This window comes from Pinus tabuliformis, chromosome 3_2 (assembly GCF_031772625.1).
Source record: "Pinus tabuliformis cultivar Carrire ecotype Pingquan chromosome 3_2, CPIR1, whole genome shotgun sequence".
NCBI classification, from domain to species: domain Eukaryota; kingdom Viridiplantae; phylum Streptophyta; class Pinopsida; order Pinales; family Pinaceae; genus Pinus; species Pinus tabuliformis.
In genome coordinates this window covers 1,074,840,069-1,074,845,524 of record NC_142302.1, presented here as the reverse complement: position 1 = coordinate 1,074,845,524, position 5,456 = coordinate 1,074,840,069, and positions in this window count along the sequence as shown.

Below are 5,456 nucleotides of genomic sequence, written 5' to 3'. Positions count from 1 at the left end.
TGCTCCCCATTGAGTTCCAAATTAAGACCTTCAAGATGGCAGTTCAATTGGGGATGAGCCTATCAGAAGCCCAAAAACACAGAATGGACCAGCTAAATGAGCTAGATGAAATAAGACAAGATGCAATTCTAAGGACCGATCTAGTTCAGCACCAAAGAACTAAGTGGCATGATCGACACATCAAAGAAAGAAAGTTTCAGAAGGGAGATTGGGCACTATTGTTTGATTCAAAGTTTAAGGACTTCAAAGGAAAATTTCAAACTCATTGGCTTGGGCCATATGAGATTGATGAAGTCTTTAAAAATGGAGCAGTTCGAGTAAAGACCATTGACGAGCTTCAGACTCCTCTCATTGTGAATGGCCACTGATTGAAAGTCTACCACAAGCCACTCTCAAGGAAGGAATTTGTTAAGTTGTTCCAAGAAGATTCTGCAATAAGGCTGGTGGAGAAGAATTCTTCTCCTCCATCAGCCTAGTTTTTGTTCCTTTCAGTCGAAAACAAAAAAAAAAATCTCTTGTATAAGCCTGAAAACCAATCTTGGATTGGCAGTCTTATGCAGAAAATATGAAGTGAAAATCAGGGTCACCTGACACTTTATATTTTCCAAAAAAAAAATCTCTCTCTTTTTCTGTCCATCTCATCCATCTCATCCATCTCATCATTTTCATTCCACTTCATTTTCTTCCAGTCCATTCATTCCATCTCATTATTACCAAATAAAGACCCTCTCAGGACTATTCCATTTAGTCAAGTTGTTTTAATCCTCTTTGTGCAGGCAGAAAAGTGTTGCTGCAATTTCCACAGCTAGGAGCCAATTCCGCAGCTGATATCAAGATTCCTTAGCCAATACACTCTGTTCCTGCAAATAAAACAACTCTGTTTTCAAAAAGAAAAAATCTACAGTCAAAAGCACCAGCATCATTAAAGAGCAAGGACACATGGCATATACAAAGGCAACAATAAATCAAAGGTTAGGGATCAAAATGCAAATACACGAAGGTATGTTCTAAATTTCTAACTAACAGTTATATCATTTATGTATGGTTTTCGGATTATGGTATGAGGCACTTAATGTAATGATTGACAAGATCCGCATCCACTCCTCATCCATTATTCTGCGTAATCCACCTCACCACCTTCCTAACGGTTCCCTAATTGTTGTTGATTCGAACGTAATATGACCTGCTCTCTCATTAATCCTGCGTACCAGAGTGACGTGTACTGTTGTACCACGGCTCTCCAATTAATCATTCCGCAGCCAGGTGTACACAGCCACCCGACGTCCATGGGATTCGGTCGTTTCATCCTTTAACACCCTTCTACGCATGCATAACCCCATTTCTATTGCCGTTCACTCCCTCGATTTCATCGTTTTTCACTCTCGGTTTCATTCACTACTCTGTTTCACCGTGAACATACTCTGTTCTATTTTCCTCACCTCTCCGCTCAAAACCCTGACCACCAGTCTCGTAATTGCATCACGGCCACTCTGTTATAGCCGTAATTCCATTCTGTTGTAGCCATAATACACACTGCTGAGCACTGTTTTTCTCGTATAGCTCTCTCTCCAGTATTCAAACAGCGCTGTTAGAGCAGCAAGAGAGCTGATAACCGAAATGGGCAAGTTATTAAGAGCAGAGCCGGAAGGTTCTAAGTTTCTAGACGGTTACCCACAAACGAAGAATGCCCTGCAGAAGGCCAAGTGGTTAAAATTTATTCAGAAGTTCAAAGGATATCACAAGGAAGTTACCAAGGCCTTTGCTCGGTCATTTGATGGAAAAACAAATACTGTGGAGATTGGAGACCTACAATTCACTGTCACAGAGAACAGCTTAGCCCAAGCAACCGCTTTACCTCAGACTGGGGAACATTGGTTCAAAAATCGAACTGTTGAAGGCCAAGAGTGGAAGAACATGTTGAAAAATCCAGGTATGGATACCACTATCTTCACCAAAGGAATACCTGTAAGTTTCATTAAAAAGGAATGGACTGCCTTAACTTTTCTAGTTCAGAAATTTTTAACATGTGAAGGCAGATTTGGTATAATGTATGTTTATCATACAAAGATAATGATGCATTTTATGGGTGAACATACCATCAATCTTCCTTATTTCTTGCTAGCTAGTCTAAGAAAAATGAGTGCCACTGTTCAGAAACACGTGGGAAACATTGAGCCCCACCTATATCACCATGGACTCATTAAAATCTTGATTGAGGAGCAGTTAAAAATTAGAAAGGATACATGGGAGAAATTCCTTGTTAGAAACCATTTTCAAGAGGCAGCAAAAGCCTCTAGTAGCTCTCCTAGGGTGCCAAAAAGAAGTAGAAGGAAAGGGAAAGAAATGGTTACCCAAGAAGAGACTGCTGCCCAAGACACTGCTGTAGAAGTTGAAGAAATTGCCCAAGAAATTGTTACAAAAACTCTTCAAGAAATTGCCCAAGAAACTGTTCAAGAAACTATTCAAAAGGAAAAGAAAAAGGGAAGCAGAACAAAAAGACAAAAGGGGGATAAAGGGAAAGCCATTTTGCAAGAGTCATACCCTTCACCTGAACCCTCAAGTGAAGAAGATACCCAAACATTAGCTCATAGGCTTGCTCAGCTTCATGAAACTGCCATCTTCAAAAAGAAACAAAAGCAAAAACAGCAAGAACCAAAAAGTACTAGCCTGCAAGTAAGAAGAAGCAGTAGACTTATAGAGAAGAAGAGTGTGACTAAAAAGAAACAGTCCCATTTCATTGATTTGGGCACACCTGAGAAGACTCCAATTCGGCTAGATATTGAGCTAAGTCCTCCAAGAGAGGAAAGTCCTTTCCAACAAGAGAGAGAAAGCAGTTTTCAAGGATTTGAATTTAGGCCAAGACAAATACCTGACATTGACCCTGTCCAGCAGGAGGCATATGATTATTTGGAAACATTAGAGCAATCTGTTGCTGGTCCTAGTACTGTCTTGCCCCTTGAACAGCAGGTTCAATCTCTGAAGCAAGAAATATTTGAGCTAGAAGTCCTCAATCGCCATATCAAACAGGAAAACGAAGCATTGAAAGAACAGAGAAACGTGGACAAAATGATCCACGATAACACAATGCTTCATTTGGGTCTTTGGCAAAGAAAGAACAGGAAATTGAAGAGGAAATGCAAGAAATTGAGCAGAGCCTTGGTTAACTTGAAATTCAGGTGCTTGGTTAGGAAACCAAGAACAAATTTGGCAACAGGAAGGAAAAGGAGAAGGTTGGATGTCTTGGCAGAGGCATCTGAACATGTGAACTGAAAGGTTATGACAAAGTTTTGGTTGCATGAGGACATGCAACACCCTCGCAGTGGGGGTATGTTGAGCCTCAACCTTGCACTCATTTACCTGCCCTCCCAACAGCTTTTCCCTATTCAATTCTCTCTTCTGACATCATTTCCTCCATCAACTTGTTCAATTCATTGCATTATATGTCTTTTTAACATGATTTGTTGACTGTGCTAATGATTGACTGTTTGTTTAGAATTTTGGTACATGTTCAGCAATTCTGCAGTTGTTCTGCAATTCCGCAGCTACTCAGCAATTCCGCAGCTGTTCAGAGATTCCGCAGCCTTTTTGTTGTTTGCTATACTCCATGTGTCTTCTCCAGGAACGGGCCACATGGGCACGTTGGTATGGATGTATACATGGTTCGTATGCTATTGGTTGGGCCAAATCAGTCACTTATGCCCCCGGTCAACGCAGGAGTACCCACGGTCAAACAGTTAAGTTCCAGACGGTGGAACGACTCTGCGTGAGCAACTGAGACACGGAACCACATCTGGCACTTCCTCCACACCACAAAGACAGCAAGGGACAGGATCTAACCATAGATTTACTACCCATGATTACCGTTTCCTCCAAACGTGCACGGAGTTGCCTGCGTGTTGCTGCGTAGTTAATTAGTTAAGACTGTAGTTGCTTAGTTTACGCAGAGGACAGTTTGTCTCTGTGCCTATAAATAAAGCGTTTGCCAACGCTTAGAGATTAGCTTTTTGATATTGTAATTGCTATAATTGTTTTGGTTATCAAACTCTGTTTTAAAGACTGTTTCTACATCACTTTTTGATTGTATTTTGACATGCTGATTTAATATAAGAAGACTGTTTCTACTCATCTCTGCGTAGCTGATCTTTAGCTGGTTGAGTGGATGGAGGGCCCCCATCTACCACAACCTATGTACAGTAGCATTTAAATTTATTTTCCTGCCTTTCTTTGTTTTCATTTTCACATGTACAATAATGTATAGTTTGATTTCTGCAGTTTTTCATTTCTTTGAACATGTATAATAATGTACAGTTTGATTTCATGCCTTTACATATCCAGCACTTTTCAGAACTGATCAGTTTGTTTATGCAGGTGTGTTAGGAGCCCGGGATAGTGTGTTTTTATTTCTTTTTATCACTGATGGTATTTGAAGTTGTTTTGTCTTAGCTGTTGATTTTTACCATGCTTACTTTGTTTCATTGCTAGTTTACTTTATCAAGTTTTTGACAAGTTGCTTACTAACCTTTTGATGGTCTTCTCATCATAATTGACTAACCTTTATTGGACCAAAATATCATTGAGTGGCAGCTTGGTTTGATTAGCTTTTTGACTCATATTACTGATTCCTTCTTAACTGTTTTTCACATGAACAATTGCAGCTAGAGGCAGAGTGTTAAGAAAGAATGAAGTGTTATGATTTGTCATTTAAGTTTTGCAGTTAAAGTAGTGTTTTTCACTTTCCATTGAGTTAACATAGATGCTATTTTTGTTCTTATCAGCAGCATAGATAGTGGACTAGTGCCATTAGTCACTTTGTTTAATGCTTTGCTTTCATTTGAAGTTTCAATTCCATTGCAAGTCACTTTTCAAGCTTTCTCTTTAAAAAGTTCTAGAAGCATTTAGAAACCACCATATGCACACACACGCACTCATTTGTTTATAAATCCATCACTCCATCTTAGGAAGATAAGTCAAACACAAACTAAAAATGACAAAAAGAACTAGGAAAGGCTGCTTAAGTATATATTGTACACTTCACTTCATCAGCTTACAAGCCCCGGGTTGACAATTTATGATAGCAATTTAGATAACACTAAATTGACCAAACAGTAATAAAATGTAACTTCTTACTAGAAGTCTACAAGAAATGGGGATTAATCCTTCAGGATTTCCCTCAGGTCTACCTAGCATCATTTCCATGGTGTAGATAGTCACTTGAGGAGTCTTAATACTCCCAAGTCATTTAGTACTAGAGTAAATTAAGGCAGTCAGGGGACAATATCCCATGAACCCCCTGCCATGTAAATATACATGAATGTATTTGTAAAGTTCAGCAAAACTGTCTTTACAATTTGGGGGCTATGGTCGCTACCCTAGTGTTGAGAGGAAGTGTTGGGCTTGGAAGTTGCTCAGGCATGATTTGACTACATTTATAAAACAATATCAACAACCAAGTAAAC